Raw genomic sequence first — 22,620 nt, forward strand, 5'->3', positions numbered from 1 at the left:
TTGCAGCAGGATGTCAGGAAGAGTCTGGATCCTTGCCTCGCTATCTGGAAAGAAAGTAATCCCTGCTTCAGTGCATTTCAGCCAAATACATTGACAAATAGCAGAGGTGAGCACTGTAATATGTTAGTAAAAGAAAAAGGGATTGCAGCGCTTCTCTGCAGAAGGAAAATTGGTTTCTGTTTAAGCATAAGTTAAATATCAGAGAAATGATGATCTTACAAATGAAACATAACACCCCCAGGGGCTTATTCCTGTATCAGCCGCTAATTTACTGCATGACCTTCAGTAGTTCATTCAAGCTCTCTCTGCCTCCATCAATTTTTTTGTCAAACAAGCCCAGTGACAAATTCCTTTCTTGCAGAGGTCTTGTGAGGACTATGCATCTCCATGAGATCCTCACGGGATATATCAAAGGCAAAGTGTTTTCTCAATGAGATCTCATTTAATCTCCTCACTGATGTAATGTGGCACATTAGCTCGTTGTGCTAAGCCTGGAGCCTCCCACTCAGAGCCCATCCCACCTGCCTCACATGAAGGTGTGTGTTGCCCTTCTCAGCACACTTCCTTCCTCTCCCCCTGCTTCCCTGGATATCTTTTTAGCCTCCCTAACACCTCCACCCTTGCCATAGCACACCGGTCTCCACAGAAGAGCCCTTGCCTTGGCACAGATAGGCAGAGCCAATCACTTCCCTTTAAAGAGAAGTGTTGCCTCAGCAACCAAAGTTTTGAAGTTGGGCAAAGTTCTGAAGAAAAATCCCAACCAATTGTGATGGGAAATGACACTCAGGAACAAATGTACCACGTTGCCATGGCAGCCTGAATACTTGCACAGAACTTGGTGTTTTGAAAATATAAAAAGACTGTGCTTCAAATGAGTATAACTAACTTAATGCCTTTGTCAGGTAGCTGCACAATGCCAAGGGTCTGGCATTTGTGTTTTATAGCTGGCATGTGAATGACTTCATCATTTCTGAAATGAAAGTAACTTCTGCTCTCCGTCTGATAGACGAGTATTTGAGACCACACGTTCTTCCAGGCTGCCTAGTCTGGTATTGATCTGTTAGGGTTATTTCTGTCATTTGAACTCCATCAGTTCTTGGTTGTCTTGGTTTCCACATCTGTGTTTCATCTGTTATTTCATTTGGTGTACTTCTATGTCTCAGTGTCTGGGCTAAAAACAGCAGGTGATTTGTTCAAAGGGATGGGTCCTCTTGCTAGAACCACAGTCTTTCTTCTGAGCCATGAGGTGCATGAGTGGCTTTCAGGGAACACAGACTTTTTCATACAGCTCTGTGAGCTGAACCAAACGTGATTTTTCTGCATCAGCTAGATGCCTTCTCCTAATTACAGTGAGGAAGAGGAATAATCAGCCTGAAGGTATTCCTGTGCCTGTTGGACAGACTCACTTTGCAAACCCAAATGTGAACCGAATTCTTCTGAGAGTCTGTTAAGACCATCCAGATCTGGAGTGGTGGTGGCAAATGGTTTATCACCATTTGCCCTAGAAGGGCCTGATTCTTGTTTGGCAGCTTCTTGGTAGGGCTTCCTGTGACCTGGGAAGTAAGAGCAGAAGGAGGATGAGAAATTGAATTTTGGTGATCTCCTGCTATTGTTCTTCACTGTCACAGCCAGCCAGCCCTCTGGTAAAAGCAGTGTGGGTAGGAAAAGGGCTGTGAGGTGCAGCAGGGGAACAGGCACTGGTCTAGTGCTGGGAAGACTGAATCCCAGACATTCACAGAAGGAGGCAGATTCTCAGTACTTAGCTGAGAAATAACCTGGGGCTCTGACACCACATTTCATTCCTTGCTGGTGGAAAGCTAAGCATGGGAGCAGCTCTCTCAGCTGGCCAGAGCAAATGTGACTTTGGCAAAGTCAACTCTCCTCTGTTGGCAGAGAAACACCTCAGCTGAGGAGCCACCACACTATGGGTGCAGCGAGGCCACGGACGGGTGCCCGTGTGCCAGCTTGGGCTGAGTGCGTGCACAGAGCACAGTGACACGAGCACTTCCCACCTAGGCTGGGCCACGACTCAGAGAGCACATCCCACCGTCATCTGGGACTTTTCTTTGCCCCTTGTCCACTGGAATGTGGACACTACTTCATCACCCTCAGCATCCTCCCCATTGCCCTGGGTGGGCCAGTGCTGGCTGCTCTGACTTCTAGGCTGTGTAGGAGTGACCTAATTTGGAGAAATTGTGGGATAAGCATCAGGAAGCCCACAAGGAAGTGGGAATTTCTGAGCTCCTTGGCAGGAGCTCAAGCCACGTATCCATCCCCTGCAGCTCCTGGGCACTCTTCCCTGGGTCATCTACTCCCCTGGTCCATGTCTGCATCTCACCCCAAATGCTCCTCTCCAAGGAGACAGTTTATCTCTAGTGCTTTGGAGAGAGGAGTCACTGTTCCTAATTACTCAGCAGTACAAAGGTTTCTAGTCTCTCATTTTCCCCTGACAGTTTTATTATGGAAATATTTTTTACTCTGGGCTCTCTCCTTTGTGTTTTTGTGTGGCTTTTACAATAGGGGCTCTTCAGTGCTTGCTCTCAAGCACACCAGTGAGAGATTGGCTTCAGACAAAACACACAGCTGCCTCTGAGGAGGCAGGCAGAGAAATCTGGCTGTTCTGTAATGGCATGCTTAGCTCAGTCCCAGCTCCCCAGCCTCCACTCCTACACCTGCCTTTTCTTCTCTTGGCCTCCACACTGCAGCAGACTGACAGGGAGTCAGTCCCATGGCTGGTGACAGTTCCTCTTTGCAGCTGGGCTCTGCCCATGATGTTTGGGACTGCAGGGCTATGAGCCTCACCCCTCACGGAGCTCCTCTTGCCCCTCCACCTAATTACTCTTTCTTATCTGCTGTTTGTACAGAGCCATGCCAATAGATGAAAAGGTGTAAGGTGTGGTACATACCCAGCAGATGAAGATGGGATCTGGAAAATAAATGGAAAGAATGTGAGGTCACTCAAAATACTCACTTCAAATGGATCCCTTGATCTGAGCCTGTTGAGGTCTGAGGCAGTTTTGCTGGAGATTAATGTCACAATTATCTAACAAAGAAATTGTATAAAATCCAGTCATTAGTACATTTGAGATTGTTCTAGTTTACTAGACAAGTAAGTGCTCAAGCCTACAGCAACCCCATTTAGAAAGTTAATTTTGTGCCATGAGGGCTAAATATATTTCTGAGCCACACACTTTATATACTTAGACAAAAACCTCTTCTCAGTCTATGTAAGAAAAAGCATAGAGAAGCATCATTAACCAAAATTATGGTCCTGCCCTTGATCCTGTCCACCACATTTTGTTATTTTGCATGGAATGGGTCTGTCTCCTCTCAGTGCACAGACTATAAGGGTATCACAGTCACCATGTGAGAACGGGGCATTGAAAGGAGATTGTGTGTACCCCAGCCCAAGGCAGTCAGTCTGCCTCAGCAGTGGAGGCTTCCAGGGAGTGGGATCTGTGTAGGGTGCTCAGATAAGGAGGGAAGGTCTGTTTCATGTTAGGTTAGTGTTTTTTGCTCGTGTTGTAGTTTCTATTAGAAGGGATGAGTAAAGTTGAATTGGTGGGAATGAAGCAGAACTGGTTTTCTAGAGAAGTCCCAGTGGATCCATGGTGGTTGCTTTGCTAATACTTTATTGCTCAGAGTTGACTCACTCTGTCCAGAGGGGACCTGATCAGCAGCGTGGTGATGTGGATTTTTCCCAGGATGGTGGAGAGGACCACGTGCCATAACCTCTGGCAGTTCCTCACAGGGCCTGTCAGGAAGGTTTCTGCAGTGTGGCTCCGTGGTTGCCTGCAGTTTTGGTGCTTGGGCTTTGATATGTGCACAAGTTTTTGTGTGTGTGCACTCATACTGTGCTGCTCAACCAAAAGACACTGTAGATCCTTCTCAACACCCTTGAGAACTGCTGGCTGGAAACACTACCAGCATAAATAACCAGGGAGACCTGCAATTTCCCACATCCCAAAATAGGAAAATGGCTGCAATTTCTCCTTTTTTTTTTTTTTTTTTTTTTTTTTTTTTAATAGGGGGCTTGTGACTGAATGAATCCCTGTTTTCTGGTCTCAGCAACTGGCAGAAAGCATTGTTTATAGTGCGTGTACAGATGTGCAGAACCAGCCCCAGTGCCAGGGCTGGAGCAAAGCCCTGCCACCCCTGGTCTGCTGAACTGTGACTGCAGCAATTTGTTATAAAGTCAGGGAAGGAGGAGAGGGAGGAAGGAGCTGAAGGTCACACAGGATTTTGGTACGTGTGTGACAGCGCAGAGAGGGTGGCATCACTGACAGTGCCAGAAAGAAGGAAAAGGGGCAGATGAGGATGGAGAGATTAGCTGTTGGTTAGCAGGAGCTTCTCCTGGAAATTTGCTCTCCACCTAAAAGCTGTCTGTCCTCAAACAAGGCATGCTATGACACCCCCGAGGCAGTGGGACTGGATCCATACCAGCTTCTTGCAACCAGGGCAGAGCTGTTCTTGTGCCCTAGGGCTGCATTCTTCCTTCTTGAGTGTACCCCTGGGGCTGCCAGCTTGGCTGTGCACTGCTCTGGGCTTCACCTGTGACCACTTGCTAACACCCAGTGTGAGATGCAATGGTAAAATGGGTTTTCCAGTAACCTTCCTCAACAGATCTCCCATCTCTCACACTAGGAGGGCCAGCATGTCCTCTCAGGACTGGTTTGCACCCAGGCCCAAGCCTGAAGACTCTGCTGCTTTGAGGAAACAGTGGTGGCATATCTCCCACATCCAGAGGAATGAGCAGAAGACAGCAGAAAGAGATGAAAGCATGTTGATTAACACCCAGGAGCACCTGAAATCAGAAGGGAGGTGAGAAGCATCACCTCTGAGTATTGAGGCCATCAGGCTGGAGCTGGAGTAGGCAATGACAGGTACACAGAAATAAATGACTCACTCAGAAAAAGGTCAGCCACACTTGATTTGCCAAAGCCAATTTGTGGTGAGTGTGCAAGCTGGGACACACAGCAGTGACCACTTTCAGAAGATTTGTTTTGAGGCCACCGTGAATCTCCCTTCTTGGAAACCCTTGCCCTGAGAGCTTTCAGCCAGCAACATCTCACCCTGAGGAGGGCTGGAGGGAGGCACAGGCAGGGGTCTTTATTGGCAGGCAAGGCTGTTCAACAAATGGAAAATTTTAGTGAAATCAAAAACATTAGGAGTTTTTTTTTTTTTTTGCAAAACTTAATGTTAGTATTGTTTGCTTTCTCAAAGAGAAAAATGCTAGAATTTCAGATGAAAAAAACCCCACTTTTTAATTTTCAATACTTCATTTTCTACCAAATCCAGGTGTGGAAATTGGTGAAGATGGCCTCATGAAGATGGATTGAATGAAGATTCATCTTGGAAAGAATAAAATAGGTAATTTCTAAACACATTAAGGGACAAGTGAGATGATTTTCCACAAGAGTATTTTGTCATGCTATGTTCCATGTCTATCTCAGTTTGCACAGAGGGTCATTCCATGAGTACCCACTTAGGACACCCTTTGGTAACAACATCCTCTCAGCAGAATTGTCCTGGGACAGCTCAGATAACAGAACAAAACATTTCTTCTTCTAAAAACAGCTTCCAGGCAGTCTCTGGGCACTCTCAATCTGATTATTTAAGTGGAGTTTGAGTACAAGATGTGATTTGGTCATTACAAACTCCCACCCTTAAATAAATTTACATTGGTGTTTCACAGGAATGTTTACTCCTGCTTCCCTGAGTTCCAGACATTAAACAAATGGGTTTTGCTTAATTAAAAGCACTCTGCAGGGGTGCTCCCTTAGCTGGGAGATGAGAGATGAGGAAAGGAAACAAATGGGGGAAAATGAGATGTATTTCTTCTTCTCTTGAAACTGCAGATTTGTGTCTCCCATTCCACAATTTTTTTTTAATACTGGGGTTGTTTGCCTTCAGAGTTAAAAATCCATAAAGCAAACCAATTCATTTTAAGTTTCCCATATGGATCTCAAAAAGAACAAGATATTCCTTTGTACTGCAGCACAGTTGGAAGTATTCTGTTTGGTTGGTTCTTCTTTTTTTTTTTTCCTTCCATTTTTTCTTTCCCTGCTCTGGCTGGGTGGGAAGTGTTTCTGAAGGATGTTACACCTCTTTCTCCCAAGCAGGACTTTCTGTTCCATGGCAGAGAACAAGCCCAGTTGAGAGGCGTCAGGACATGTAGGGACAAGGGACATGCTGTACTCATGGAGGAGTGTTCTCCAGAATCCTGGGTCCTGAAGGCCTGGAAGCCCCTAAAACTCCATAATTTCCAAGGCAGGTTCATGTGATTCATGCCAGTGGAGCATAGGTGAATATAAGGTAAAGAAAGATGTGGTGCTACTAGCCTGAGATCCAACTTTCCTTTGCCTCTTCCAGCAGGCAGTTTTGCAGAAGGAAGAGTACAGCATGCAGGGTAAGTCCTAAGTGGTGTTGCCTCAGAAGAACCCTTCTGAAAATCAGGAGTTACAGGAATTCCTGAGCCAGGAGATGCTTCTGGGTGCTGTGTTTAATAACCACCAAAGAAGCCAGCTACAGCTACTACAACACCTCATCAAGAAATTCCACTGGAGCAATAATGAACATTTTTTGCCAAGATCCAGAGCTCAAGAGAGCTCTTTGTGCTGTCATTTTAACTACATATTTATACTTGACAGTTTTCAAAACACTATAAAGTTATACAAGAATGAACTGAATGCTGTTCTGCCTATGTTGGATTGTGAGCTGGAGCTCAATTTGGTGTTTCAGCCTAGCCTCTGTATTGCTAGAGAGAGAAATACTCCCTGCACCCTGATGGTGAGCAAAAAATCTTCCCAATCATAAAGGAAATTGAGAAAACAAATAACTCTCAGCTCTGTTATTATTTATAAAATGAGAATATTTCCTATTCTTATGAAATAATGTGTGAAGCTATTTTCATAGAAAACTTTTGCAGAGCATCTCAGTACTAAATTCTATGACCAAAAAAGGGTTTCTTGGTGTTTCTGAACTGCTTTTTCTAAATCTAGGTAGTATATAGGATTTTTCACTAGTCTTGGACACTTACTTGGCTCCAGAACACATGGCAAGTCACAGTGCTCTGGAGCCAAATGGTGTTCCTAGAGCCTCTCCTGGTACTGAGCAAATATGCAAGCAAAGGTTACTGTGGAGCATTCACCTTATGAAAATGTTCCTAGAGTGATGGAAGAGGAAAAAGTTTAAACAGCTGTTGAGAAAAGAGGGTTATGCAGGAGTGAAATATTTCACATAATAAGCAAAACTTAAGAAGTAAGCCAAACACCAGGAATAACAAAACAACAGAAAGAAAAGCAGAAATATTTTGAAATACATCAGTGCATCCTCATAGAGATGCCCTTTAATCAACCTAGTGCCATTGGATTTGTTCTCTCCTCACCATTTAAGGAGCTCCTTGCATTTTGTGTGCATCATTGTGACATTGATCCTAGCATGCAATGAGTAATTGTGTTTTCTTTTAGTGAAAATTTCCAGCCCCCAGCTTGGTTTCTTTAGCCATGTTCTTGTAACCATTCTTGAGAGGGTGCCTGATATTGTTCCACTTATTCATTAATAACATGTGTTGTGGCTTTTTCTGATGTAAACATTAGCCAGTCTTTCATTAGGTTTTTAATAAACTTGTCCACCACCACATACATTAAAATGAAAAATTATCAATGACCCCTTTTGCAAGTCATTAATGATGACACGCAATTTGGCTGATGAATCACGGGTTTGCTGTAGATTTAGGCTATGTTTGTGTCCATCTCAGTGGAGTCTGTCCCCTTCTCCATGGTAACTGCTCTGCCTCTGACATCACTAGCCAAAATAGAGCATGGAGGTTATAAAATCCTGAGGGGGTGTGGGGTGGGGAAGAGTAGAGACAGACAGAATGAAAATACAATTCAATAAAGCAAAGTTCCTTAACGCCTCAGCCACTGGACAGTGCCCTATGCAGGCAAAAGACGTCTGAAATCTGAGAAATGGGGATATCAGGATTCCAGAGCTCGAGATCTGTGTGAGGTTATTGAAACAATCTGGAGAGCAAAACAATCTGTGACTTCTTTTTGGACAGAGTCATGAAGCTCTTATCCATATACTTTTCTTTTTGGGCATCAAAAATCCTCTTCATCACAAAGAGGGTAAAGAGCCTGATGTTGGGAGTCAAAAAAGCGAAAGCTCTTTGACAGCTAGGGACAGCCACAAGAGCAGGAATCACAAATAAGTGTACTAAAACAGATGCCAGTACCACTCAATCTTTATCACAACCTTTATCTGTGGCCTGGTGTAGCCTGGGATGTTGCTTTTCTAAAACCCAGACCCCAGGAGCCATGAACTAGGTGACAAAAATAAAAAAAAGGGGAGGGGGAGGAGAGGAGAGAGGAGAGAGGAGGAGAGGAGAGGAGAGGAGAGGAGAGGAGAGGAGAGGAGAGGAGAGGAGAGGAGAGGAGAGGAGAGGAGAGGAGAGGAGAGGAGAGGAGAGGAGAGGAGAGGAGAGGAGAGGAGAGGAGAGGAGAGGAGAGGAGAGGAGAGGAGAGGAGAGGAGAGACTTCTTAGCTTAAAAGAGAAAAATATAACAAAAAAGACCAACACGGAAATTCAAAACCAGAAGGGAAAAACAATGAACCCAAGGTTTCTGTATTAACATTTCAGAGTTCAAAGTACAACTGGGAATTTCCTAGGCCCACTGTAGTGTTCTGGAGCCATCAGCACTGCAATTTGGGTGCCACTGGAGGACAGGATTGCTTAGAAGTTGTGCTGTGGGTGGGGGGAGGCAGTGGGTGTGGGGAAAGGTCAAGAGAAGGGGAGGAGGTGGAGGCTGATCTCTGTTCATTGGGACAGGGCTGTTGGTCTGGGGAGGGTTAAGTGTTTCCTGGGGAATGGAAACTCAGCCTTGTCAGAGCTCTGACGTGACAACACATATAAAATAAACACCAGTGGAGTGTTAAGATAAAGCACACACACCAGGCCTGTGCAATGTCGGGACCATTTTAGATCACTTCACAAAGCTATTATCCCTTTTTGACTTGTATTTTTAGCCAGTTTTAAATGTCTTGAGCGCTGCTTCATTTAGGGGGAAAAAGGTAATAATGGAGCCATGTATTTTCTTATTGCAGCCCTGCTTTATTTACACTGAAGGTATATGAAACCCTCTTTCTTTGAACAAAACAGGAATGAAACAGCAGGAAACAGTTTCTTTGTTCACAACTCTGAGGCAGCATTTAGTCCCACAACCTTTTTCTCTATGTTCTGTCATTCCTATGTTTTCCCTTTCTCAGTGCCAGCATTTTTCCCCCCTCATAAACCAGATGTAGCAGAGGTTTTGTTTATTTTTACTGTAATAAAATGTCTTCTAGGAAATTCAGAAAGCAAGTTGTGCAGTGAACAGCAGAAAGAATGTAATGTGAGTTCCTGTAAAATTGTACCCACTGTCCCTGTCTCTATATCCACTCAAGAGCCCAAACAACACAGTGATCATGTGTCTGATCTCCATTTGCAGTTTGGCTTGACTGCATACTGAACAGGAAAAATAACTGTTAAATTTATGCTGTGGCCTCCCCCTCAGCACATTCCTAGCTTGAATATCTTCACTTGGGCATTGGTTTTCATGCAACTTGTAAGAATTGGTTATGTTTGAGACTTTCACTGTAGAAACTCGGGAGACTGATGGTCAGACTGCCTTGTCTCATGTCTTATTTCCTTGGGACAGCGAGATGAAAAACACTAAATAAATCCACTCTCTTTTTTAAAATTATTATTGTTTCAATAAAATAAAGTAAGAAACTCACAAAACATGAGTGAAAAAGAGAGGAAGGCAGAGAGGTAGGGAGGGAGGGAGGGAGGGAGGGAGGGAGAAGTATGGTGAACAAAGGAAAAATTACATTTTAAGGTAATGTGCGGGGGAAAAGAAGTAATGAGAAGAAACAGAGATAAAGAATCAAAAGTTATCTACAGATAATTTAGGTAAAGGAATTTTGCACTGGTTATTTTATAAAATGAATTTAATCTGCCTTGCAAATAAGGTGCAATTAAACAATGTTTCTCTATTAAAGACAAACATTAAAGGATAAGAAAATTTAGTTATGCCATCTGCAGAAACAGCTGTCAAATATCAGCTGTTTCTGTTTATTTTGATGGATCTGAGTTTGGACCATTAAATGCATGCACACCATATATATTAAATTCTGTTAAGAGGATGGGTGACATGATTTGCTCCTTTGCCATGATGTTTTAGCCAGGTGCCTAAACAACCACGTTCCAAAGTGCTTTTGGCTGCAAGGATGGATGGTCAAAGACCCAGTGTGGTCCAAGAGCCAGAGCTGAGGTTTGGACTGGTGTCCAGCAGGACCCAGGACAGTGGCAGGGGGCTGTGGAAGAGAGGCAGGAGGTCCCAGCCTGGGTTCATAGCTCAGCCCCAGCTCCATGGGCTGCAGGGCCAAGGCACCTCCAATCACCACTTTGGCCCCTCTTGCCCCTCCAAGATAAGGGCCATGATCATGCAGAGTATCTGCTGCCACATGGCTGCAGACCCAAGACAGGCAGGTACAGAGTGGCCAACCACCCTCCCAGCCTCCTGCCCTAATCCATGCAGTGAGGAGCATCCCTCCCTGCCTCTGTCCCTCACTGCCTCCCTCTGACATGGTGGCTGGCCCTGGTCAGCTGAGGGACTGTGTCACCCCTGATGGAAACCCTCTGCTCCCTTCATGGTCACACATCTGCTCACACACACACATGGTCACAAAGGCTGCCCTGCACTGGCAGGGTGCCACAGGAGAGGTGTCACAGTGGTCACCACTGTGTGCACACACGGGACAATGTCTTCACTTGCTCCTAAGCTCAGGTGAGAACCTGGCAGAGAGCAGGAAGGGGACTGCAAGCAACCATCATGGGGTGATTCAGATGTGAGCAAGGCAAGCCCAGAGGCACAGACATTATCTCAGGGGTGATGAAGAAATGTCACCATCCCTTTACAGATCACTGTGTTTCACAGGTGGGCAAATGTTGCAAATGCCAAGTGTAGAACTCCTGCCTCATCTTCTCCTCCATCTTGCACTTTCACCACACTGTGAAGCATAGCCTGAGCTGTAACTACTCTGTGGGCTCACAGAAAGCTGCACCTAGCAGAGAGGAATGAAGTTGACCAGTATTTTTAAATTAATGATGAGGAATGACACAGGTGACAAGAATCAGCCCAAGAGCCTAGCCCCTGTTAACACTGCAGCTGGATCCAGCTAAAGGAGCAGGGAGGGTTTATGGGTGCACCTCCAGGAGTGAGCAGGCAGGCTGGTTGCCCTTTTAAGGTAGAGATGAGCTCTTTTTTTCTAGGCTGATCAGAGAGTGTTGCTGCCCCTTTCAGATGAGGGCAGAGAATGTTCTGCTCTTTGGGTTCAACTTTCCTGTTACTCTTCTGTGTTTCAGATAAAGCATTTTTCAGGATGTTCAGTTTTGTGCTGATATGGCTGGTGCACTCATTGGTACAGAACTTCCTGGAGGCCTGAGCAGCTTCATCAGGTGCCACGAGAGCTACCAGAGAGGGAGCTTCCAACTGCTGCCTAAATCGTGGGTCTCTCTGTTGTCCTGGGTTGAGTTGCAGATATGTCAAGTGATGAGTGTGGGTTTCCCCAGCCATGTGACAATGAATAAGCCCTGCCTGTGTGATTCAGATCGTGCAGATGCTGTGTGATCTGAGCAAGGATGCCGGGGCTGATGCGTAGGTTGGAAGAACATGGAAGAACCTACAAACTGGTGTCCTCCTTATCAGGCAGGGAGGCTGGTGCTGGTTAAAACACAATGTTTGTTTTCTCCAGAAGTGGTTTTCTGTGCCATACTGCCTGTGCCCTGAAGTTTCATTAAGGAGACATTCAGTGATTCAGGCTTCACAGTGTTCACATTTGATTTCAGCACTGTGGGCCTGGTGAGAAAGATGGGGCGGGCCCTGACTGAGTCCTACAGATTCAGATCTAACAAGGAAATGACAAGGAAGGCAGTGAAATTATCTTAACTGTGGAGTTTAAAGATTCCCTGGTGATTTTTGGCAGCTGTACTCAATCATCCCCTGTAGCAACAGGCACATTCTGAGCGGGGTGTGGAAATGGTGCTGCTGCCTGGCAGTGATGAGCACTCCTTGCTGAGGAGAGCCAAGTGCAGTTTGGTTGTGGGGAAGGTGCTTTGGGGGGCGGGGGACATCTGCCTGCTCATAGGCAGAGGATGCAATACCGTGGAATAGCGTGGCTCCCTGCCATTGGACCCAAGTTGTAGCTATTATTGCGGATAATTACAGGTGTTTCAAGTTTGTCAGTGGGCTTTTTCCAGAACTGTGTGTCTTACCACATTTCAAAAGCAAGCAACCCACAATAAGCATGCTAATTATCAAGTGGCAGTGATGAGAGACACCAAAGAGATGCTGGAGGAGAAGAAATGCCACAAATGGTTCAGAGGATTGCACATTTCGGCTCTGAGCCAGATTCAGACCCTGCAGTCAGGCTCCTGGCTTCGTGGCGGGGCATTTCCAGCCTTTGAAGTCACATTTCCTGCTGACACCTTTGTGTGGTGAAGATGAGCCCACACTGCAATCCCTGATGTGCAGAATGGGATGCAGATGGGATAGCACAAGTCACTGCTGTGACAGAGCAGAGCAGTGACAGCCTGCAAGCCCTGGGGTGGGCAGGCACCAGCTGGGGACATGGCACCCGGGGTATGGCTGTGGCTCTGGGTGCTTTGCTGCCCTTTGTCACCCTTGTTTTGAGCAACAATGCCCTTGGCCAAGCCAGATCAGGTACATGCCCTGCACCGCAGGTCCTGACCTGATTCCTTGGAATGCCAGGACACTGCTATGGCTTTTCCTGGCTGGAGGAAGTGGCACCACACTTCAGAAATGAATCTCAGAGTCTTCTCTTTAAAGTTCCTATAAACCCCTTAAAATCCATCCTCCTTTGCCTTCTTTTCCTGGGCTCTCTCCCAAGTGATTTCTCCGAATTTCCATGAAAATTACCTGACAGCGTAATGGAAACAGAATTAAAGAATACATCCCATCTTTTCTCTTGATGACCAAAGCTTTTTTAAGGTGAGGGTGTCATGATGGATAAATGAGGAAGATCATTTCCATTTCAATTCCAAACTTCAATGGAGTGGCTTAATTTTCTGAGTGAGGCATTGTGCTGAAAGCTGTTACCTCTAGGCTTGGATGCATTAAAAGTGCATTACATTAACTTCAAATCTCTTTACATTATATTTATACTCTAGATGTGCCTACTGGGTGGATTTTCAAATGCTACTGTTAGCCCAGCAAAGCCAATCTGTCTTGGGGAGCTGCCCCTGTTGCCAAAGATGAAAGAAGCTGTACAAAATTCTGTTTAAAATAGAAGTAAAGGCTGTGGCTTGGACTGAGTGAAAGAGGATCCTTCTTAGTGTGTCTTTTTACTGAGATGAATACTGGAGAGGTAGAGGGAGTGTTTGGGTCAAACTGAAGTAGAAAGTTTTACATATATTTTTCTCAAAATAAAAAAGTGAAAACCAGAAAGTAAAGGTGTTTCAGGTCATCTTTAAGCCTTTTTGCTCAGGCCAAGAGAAAACGTTGTCTTCTGAATCTTCTGCAACCTTTTTTACTTTTTTTTTTTTTTAATACAAAACTGCTAGTCAACTATCAAAACCCACTGTTTTGGAATCCAGTGATTGGAATGCTGTTTGAAAGTCTGAAGTCAGTCAGAAAATCTTTGATGTGATTTAGGCTTTTCCAAAATGGAACATCTCATTTTGCACATGTCTCAGTGACATTGCATGGCATTTTCAAAATTCCTCCTTCTCTTCACAACTTTTTTTTTTCCTCAGCCAAAATTATTTGTTGATTTTGACCCAGTTTTGCAAGTAGTTCCATTTAGTGCTTGTCAAAACATCTTCCAGTTGATCTAGTTGTGCTGGGGTGAGAGGCCAGGAGGAGGCATGGGATGCAGCAAGGGCTATATGAGGAAAGAACAGAGGGCAGAGGTGGGAATGGCTGAGCAGGGGTACAGCTGGTTCCAGCCACCTCCTCATTGTAGGTGCTTAAATTCAACAAATGGGCTGTCACAAGCACTCAGGGAAGAACTCGGAGGAAAACCTGGAGTGCAGAAGGCTCCAGGAGAGGAGCTGAGGGGAAAGAGAGAAAGAGTTAATTGGAACAACCAAAATAAACCATGAATGTATTCTCTGGTGACAGTAAAGCCACACTAATTCATCATAGCCCAGTAAGGAACTGAATGAACAGAAGTGATTTAAAGCAGAGCCAGAGTCTATGCAGATGGGCATGCAGAGGGTTAAGCTCAGCCAGCTGAGCCACATGGCTTTGAAGCTGGCTGAACAGGAATGGGGAGAGGGTGAAGTCCAAATCACTGGCTCAAGTTTTTTGCCCATTAGACTGCCAGCAGACTGTGAGCTCTTAATCTCACTTGCAATGAAGCAGGCTGTGTTTCCAGTGCTGTGCCTGTGGTGGCCAGAGAAGCCAAGCTCCTCAGAGCCCATGCACACCCTGGAGTGGGAGATGTGAAGTGCTGTGTACTCCCTGTGGTTCCATGTGAACAACACACTGGAAACACAAACCATACCCCTCAAATTCACTTCTGCCCCTAGATAACACCATGCTTCTTGAAGGTAAAGCTTCTGTGTTCAGACACTGGCTGAGTTTCTTCACAGCCCAGGGCTTAAGCCAGCTCCCTGTGGCCAGGTGGCAGTGCCAGGCCCATGGCACACAACAGAGCTGAACTGTGAAAGAGAACTGGGGCTGTCTCTGCAGGCAGCAAAGGAAAACTGAGACAGGTATGCACTAAAACATAAAGATCAGGAAATCTAGGAAAGGGTTTCAGGAAATAACATCTTATAAACTTGCAGTTAGTTTTCCCCTCTTCCCTTTTTCATTGTGTCCTGGCTACAGAAGTAGAGTGCCAGTGTAGTGCTACAGGAGTGTAACAAAACTGTGTATCCTGCTCCTCTTTGGGTAATTTCTGATGAACTATTAATGGTTTGCAGGAGCTGCCCAGGGCACACCGGACACCTCAGGCTACAAGCTGGGTGTTTAATGATATAAGGAAAAAGAGGCTCTGCAAGGCAGGGTAGTGTTCATTTGTGTTCATTTTCTTCACAAATGACTCAGCTGTGATAACTCCTTTGGGGGGGGGAAGCACCAGCACAGTTCCACCCATCCTGAACGGATCATCTCTTCTAATGGGCCATAATGAACTCAAGGACACCACCAGAATAGACAGCTGCAAGCACTTGTACCATCAAGGACTCCCAAAGTACCCCAGGATTAACAGGATTACATCATTCCACTGTGAAACTCCCTGCCCTGGGGGAGATACTGAGCATTCCCACCTGAACCTGAGGCTGTAAAATCTCTGAGTTTGGAGGACACCCCTACCACCCCACCCCACCCCCCAACGGATCCAGAGGAGGACTAGAAATTTCACAGGGCCATTGCTTTCAACAGGACTGCAACCACCCTAACCAACAGGTTATACTCTGACTTGGTGAATTTAAGTTAGTTTTTCCTCTGTATTGTTGCATTTATTGCAGTCTCTCTCGTAAATTGTTAACTCTGACCTGAAATTTCTCTTAAGGCGATAGAGTGGGGTTCATTTCTCCTGCCAGTTTACTTTCAAACCAGAACAAATGGCCATCCATCACTCTAATGCTGCTCAGGGACAGAAGCATCTGGTGGAGGTACACAGCACTGAGATGTCACAGCAGTTTGAGCCAAGCAGATCTTCTGAGCCCATGGGGACCTGTGCTCCCTCCTATTATTTACCTCTTGGGCTGCCTTCCACAGTAAACTACTATAGACATGTTTTTGTTCATGTCTGTGTTCTTCTGTGATATTTAAGGAGAAGAGACATCCATGGCAAAGAGTACTCACCCACAGGGCTGGAGGAAGCCCACATATTTTAGATATTCCTCAAGGATACAGAAAATATCTAGGGATAAAGGAATACTTTTGCAAGCAGTCGTGGTGGGAGGCATGACAATAGAGGCTGGTGATTAAAATGTGAAACTCAAATTGCCTCACTCTTCCTTGCAAAAGGCCAGGTGTCCCATACCTTGTGTGTAGGACACAATACTCTGGCTATTTCCTTCCCCAAAGCCTTCCTGGGCCAGACAGAGCTGAATGTCCTGAGCTGAGTGTCTTCTGATCCATGGTGCCTGGGTGGGAGAGGCACTGCGGTACCACACTGCCACAGGAAGTACACCAGGCTCCACAGCTGCTGTGTCCCACTGCAGCCCCTTCCCCATCCTCCCTGATATGCTGGATGTGTCTGTCATCACATAACAGGATTGCTCTAGCATTACACAGGAGGAGGCTTGAGACATCTGGGCAAGGAACATAGGGGAATTTTCTGACAGGAGGGGGAACAAATAGTACTCATCTCTCCAGAGCTAATTGGAGAGAGTTATTGCAAGCTCTTGTTTCTCCTCTGCATAGAGGAATAATTGTGTAGATCCTCAGCTAGAGTAAATCAGCATTGCTACTAAGCACACACAGTGAGTTGTTCTCATGCTCTCTCCTCTGTCAGTAAGCTGAGAGCATCCTTCTCAGCTCTCAACATGAGATCAAAATCCTTAAATCCCCAATGTTACCATTGATCCAGTCACTTTCTCTGGCTTTGGCTGTGTCCTATGTACTCTGCCTTTAGTTCCCTGTTTCTCATGGATACCCTTTCATTTTATGAATGCTTTTCCAGTGAAAACAACAAAACAGGTAGAGAGCTCTGGGTATACTCAGATAGGAAGAATGATTCCACAGTGAGGGCCACACCATGTTCAAGTCTTTGCTCTAGGCTCCCCAGGCTTCTAAGCCATGAAAATGGGGTTAAGAAAGTAAGCATCTAAGCTCCTCTAGCTTTTAACCCATGAAAATAATTTCCTTGTAAACATATCAACTAGGAACACATGAAGTCCAGTTCTAGGGAATGTCAGAGAGACTCAACACCTTCATGCAGTTTCCACTTCATCGTACAAGTATTTACACTTGGTTCTGTCCTGCCTGAGTGGTTCAGGCAGAGGAATAAGGAGTCAGGCTGTGCAGAGGTTGCTGTTGTACAAGCCTGATCTCTTCAGCAGAAGGAAGCAGCACTTGGCTGGCTCTTGGCTTAGGGTGACCACAGAACAATGTTGTCTCAGTAGGATAAGGGGACAGTATAGGCCCCAGCCTGACCAACAATTGCTTGGAAATGTAGAACCAAAGAAGGGTTAGATAGCACTGTGTCCTATATTTACAGGCAGGAAAAAAAAAGCTGCCAGAAACATGTCAAAGTGAAAATTAAATATCTAAGCAATGTATTTTTAAACAAAGTATAAAGATCTAGTGAAAAATGTAGAAAGGTTTTAATTCTAACAAAACAGTGCTGCACTTTAGGTTAGCTGATTCTTTGTCTAATCCCTTTGTTTAAATTCACAAAAGTACTCTGTGTCATGGCAGCAGCTGCAAGAACATATGACCAGTACTGCCATGGATTCAGGGTATCACTTTCAGTAAAGGTGAAAAGCCACAACCCCCAGCAGCATCTCATGGGTACTCTGACACACAGTGGACTCCTTGGTTTGCAGATTTGACTCACTAAGTTGAAGGGAAATCAGTTCAACCACAAAATAAAAATGGTTAGTCTGTACCAAGGTACTGAGCTGATCTGAGCTCTAGCATAGGAAGGACAAGGACTTGTGAACGGGCTGGTTTGGTTCAGAAGAGGATGAGGTGAGGGTACTAAAGATCACAGGAACCTCTGGAACACAAATTTTAGGGGGAAGATGAGTGATCAGAGGCCCAATGTACCAGAGGACACATTGTACAAGAGTGCAATTGTACAAGATTCCACTCAGCTCCTCTATCCAGGACTTTCACGTATATAAAGGACACCTGTTTAAGGCCTCCTTCCCATCTCCACACATGGCTTCTGCTCTGTTTCACACTCCATGTGGCTTTGAGTTATTCTGCCTAATTTGGCAGTGTCCCTTCCAGGTGTATCCTCTGCCATCCTGGGATATTTTTGCTGCCATCAGTGAATATTAAACCCTATTTTCAATATCAGACTGAAGGGATTTTTCCGTCAGACCCAGACTTATTACCTTTTGTTGGCATGGTCCTTTCCATTCCTCTTACCTGGGCGTCTCCTTGACGCTCTCACTTTACTCAGACCAGCAAAGAAACGGCTCCACTGACTTATTGTGTAGAGCCATCAGACCTAAACTTCTCAAACAGAAATGTCCTTAGGATGGTTTCACAACCTTTTAGAATCCAAGGACCAACTTTGCTTTCTGAAAGGACTCCAAGGGCAACTTATGTTCTGTCTCCATGGAGGTTTTAATTCACAAGCCAGTAACAATTAATCCATTAGAAATAAATCTATTCATTCAGTCAATTTCATCTGCGTATGTATTTCCCAACACCTATATCAGAAGAATGCTGAGTGGGAGTAAGTCAGGAAACAAGGGGTTTTGCAGGCATTTTCCTGGTCACAATCTGAGGTAGCTCACCCAACTTCTGATGATACCACTCTTTAAGGGAGATTTCTCTCCTTTGCTCTGCCACCATGGGTAGTCAAGGTGCAAGAGGAAGCGATGTTGGGGCAGTGCCATGCTCCCCTTGCCATGACTTTTGCACTTCCAGTATTCCTGGAGCTCCAGGCTTTGTGGCTTTTTTAATCCTAACCTTCTCCCAAACCCTAACTGCAGCCTTTGGCTGAGACTCATGTGGCCATCACCACAGAGTGTCCAGATGTCCAGGTGTGTGGCAGCTACTATTTTCCCTCCCCTCCTTCCTGATGGAACTGGGGCTCATTTGACCCCTTCAGTACACTGGTTTAGAGAAAAAAACCTCTTGAGATTTTTTTTTTTTTTACCTAACCCTGTTATCTGATTCACTGCAGGTACAGAAACTCGTCAGTATCACGGCAAGGGAGGGGATTAGGGGACCTGACTGTGGACAGAGTGCAGGACAAACCTGCCAGAGACAAGTGGCCATTGGATTTGAAAACACACATTTCAGACCATACTGGTCCAGCAGGTGGGGAATGCTTGCCAGGGTGTTGATGCTGTCTAGATGCTGAACTGATGGTATCTTCTGTTCACCTAACACTGCTGGGCTTTGCTGACAAATTTCTTCCCTCACTATAGATATTTGCTAAAAATAGTCATATTAAAACTGAAGGTGTTTTTTGGTTTTTTTGAAGAGTAGTAATCAAACCTTCAACAATGCAGAGATTACAGGTTTAAGAGGATCCTTACAAAAGATACTGAATTTAGGGAGTGCAAATACTTTCCCCTGGCAGCCACTCATTCAAACACAGCCTTGGTCCTTAGTAACTGGAAGTGCTTCCTGCCTGATGGATTTTTCATTGAGTGACATAAATAGAGGCAAAGTGGAGAGGATTCTTGACACAATGGCCAGATGCCAACATCACAGCCCCCCAGTATAATTTTCAGTGGAATTGAGTGGTTCAAATGTATTATGAACAGTACCTTTTTCACTTGGTCTAAGCATTTTCCTCCACAGTCCTCTCCTGGTACCTTCCCACTATCACAGCTGTAGCTTTTTTGTGGGTAAGTGGAAGATTTCATTCTTGTGGGCTCCTGATTAGGTGGCTGTCAGTACCAGCTAGAGTCAGAGGGATGATTAAAATAAAGTGCAGCCTTTTGTCCTGTCCTTTGCAAAAGGAACTATCATCCATTTCAGAGGAGGATAAAGACTTATCCCACCTCCTACACTCCAAAAGATGAACAGAGTAACTTTCAAAATGTTAGAAATATATTGTTTTACCACAATTCTCATTTCCCATTTAAAGACACAACTTGTTTTTTTTTTTGGTTTTTTTTTTTTTTTTTTTTTTTTTTTTAATAAACCCCATCATTTTGGCTGCCTTCTGGACCCCAGTTTACAGTGTTAGTGCAAGCTAGTGACCAGTTTTAGCCTAGCTCCTACAAAGTAGATGTTTCTTTTCCTGCTGCTTGACATAACTCTACCATTTTCTTTCCTCAGAAACGTAATCATATTTTTAATAGGAGACTGACATTCAGGTATCAATATACCTTCTAAATTCTGATTAGACAGAAAACCAGGCTACTCATAATTTATGGTCATTTGCAAGCACCTTCTCAAACAGCAGTGGTCAGACTGCTTATGTCCTGGTCATATTCCAGTCTCACAGACTTTAACTGCAGTTTGGGATGGAATTTTAAATTTTTTTTCTTTTTAATTTTTTTTTATTCTGGAGAACCTTAAAGCTCTCTCTGGACTGTTACACAGATGTCACATTTCATACCAGATGTGAATTTCCTAAAGTAAATCCTGCTGTGTATAGAGAGGACTAATGTCTGGATCACATATCTATGGGCTGTAAAGATATTTGCAAGTTCTTTGGAATAAGAAGACCACATAGATACAGAACGTCCCTACAGGCCAGTACAAGTGTCTGTGTTCATTTGAGATGGAAATCAGCCTGCAGTCTTCAATAGGAGATATATTTCAGAATAAATATGTATAGTAAATATATTTTTCCATCCTCAGATGTTTTTTGAAGGGCAAATATTCTTCTATTCCTGCATTGATATGAATCTACCAGGGGATGGGTCTCCCTCTTCAGTTTCAGCAATTGCAAAAAATACACAGCTAAGTGCTGAATGACAACCAACCTCCCCCAAGGACAAGTTTCAACTCAGATAGTTTATCCCTGAAACAGTGGATGGGTATGAAAACATTAAAAAGAAAAGCCTTCTTTGGAAAGTTCCTGACCAGGAATTTTGTTACAAAGAATTCTAAGCACAGGCTGATACTGAGAAGGAGACTGGGAGGTATTTGGCTCCTGCCAGGCATTGTTTCTTAGTTTGATTAAGCTCTTAATCTTGTGTTTCCTCTGTGAGTATCAAGCTCCAGAAAACTGCCTTATTCAGATGCCTAAAGGGAAATAAGATTCAGCTTCAAACAAACAACAATCACTGCTCCATTTTTGATCATAATCTGGGGGGAAATGTATCATGAAACTCGATACCTCAAAAAATCAAGTTTGGGGAGTCAAAATTTAAGAATCTGTCAAAGCTAATCACTTCAAATAATGCTGAAATAGAAGATTGGACTCACCACAAGAAGCATTTGCAGCAGGAGATAAAAAGATTACATGCTGAATGGTCTGATGTGAATAGGAAAGATGCTATTCTTAAAGCCCTGAGCTCCCATGATGCAGTATTACAGCTTTGGACTGAAATGGTAAAGCTAAACTAGAAATGTGCACTGATAACGTCAGAGCAATCAGCCTCTGGGATGAGAGCAGAATTCCTACTTCAAAAACAATTTTTTTGTTGAATTGCAATTATTAGTATTTAAAACAGCAGCAATTAGTCACTGAATCCTAGAGCCATTGTGCTGGGCTTTATTCTGTGCTTTATAGTGAAGAGCGGGTGCCCCAAGGACCATAAAAGTGTGAGCAGACAAAACAGAAATATGGATGGAGGGGACACAGAGAAGGAATGACCTGCTGAATGCTTAATATCAAATCAGCAGCACAGCCAAAAATACAACACAGGCTTGTAATCTGCTGCCTGCTTCAGCCAAAACTGTCCAAAGCTGCCTTCCTTGAGAATTCACTTTACACAAAAAGAATTTCATCTCAATGGGACTTTATCCTGGTGGGAACAGGAAAGCAGATGACAGCAGCTGTGATAAGGTAAATTTCATGAGTTAATCACCCGTTCTGCATTCACCTCTGAAATGAAAAGCCTTTGGAATGAAGCCTTTGGAAAGAAATATTCCTAAGGGAACAGGAAGTGAGTCCAGGTTTTCTGAGGATACATGTGAGTAGCTCTTCAAGGAATTAGAAAAAAACTGTTCAGATGCTCAGACATCTAAAGAATAGTGGGTATCAGCTGCAGTGAAACTCAGGCTAGCAGGCTGCATTCAACCCTAGTCAAGCCATGTTCAGGAAAGGTGAATCCAACAGGCAGAGAAAGGAGTTTCCTGGGGAGTTTAAAGAGATGCTGTCATACAAGGAAGGACTACAACATCCTATCTCTTGAGTCTGGTTTCAGCAAAACACGGCAGGAGGAAAATATCAGCTTGGGAGAGCAGCTGTTCCAGGCACAGGACAATGTTGAAAAGTGGTAAATGAGCAGAAGTTTTCCACAAATGCATTTGACCTTTGAGCAACCTCTGCTGAGAGGACTAGTGAGGCAAAAACTAGTAATGCTTTTAAAGTGGAGCTTGTGAACTGGGTATTGCAATGCACTTTGCTATGGAAAAGGGAATAGAGTTAATTGGTCCTCCCAGGCCTTTGTTCTAAGAAGATGCTGCTGCCCTTCATAAGATATTTTTCTAGAAAAAAGCAATGAATTTTTTAAAAAGCTCTGCGTTCCACAGAAATCTTGTAAAGTCTCTTTGCTGTTGCAACATCATGGCATATTTTATAAATGTGGGAATATCTGAACTTCTTGAGGAGGCTCTTGTGATCATTGAGTCATGTAGTCTTTATTATATATTTTCAGCTGGCCATGTAACATTTTTAAGAATTATACTTCTAAAACCTGAATCCTTTTGGCCAAAAAAACCCCCAAGTTCCCCTAAAATTCAGGAAACTGGAAGAACAAAGCTCCCCACCTGAAAAGCAAGCCAGTGCACTGCAG

General features: G+C 44.4%; 1 long non-coding RNA gene across 1 annotated transcript; it reads right to left on the reverse strand.

The window, feature by feature from the left end:
• Window positions 1-247: 247 nt before the first annotated feature.
• On the reverse strand, window positions 248-21,343 carry LOC143694112 (uncharacterized). The gene is made up of 3 exons (XR_013182341.1): window positions 21,086-21,343; window positions 2,972-3,043; window positions 248-1,553 (listed from the first exon to the last, which is right to left on the reverse strand). It is a non-coding gene; the product is annotated as an uncharacterized LOC143694112 (long non-coding RNA).
• Window positions 21,344-22,620: the final 1,277 nt, after the last annotated feature.

Source organism: Agelaius phoeniceus, chromosome 5 (assembly GCF_051311805.1).
Source record: "Agelaius phoeniceus isolate bAgePho1 chromosome 5, bAgePho1.hap1, whole genome shotgun sequence".
NCBI lineage: Eukaryota > Metazoa > Chordata > Aves > Passeriformes > Icteridae > Agelaius > Agelaius phoeniceus.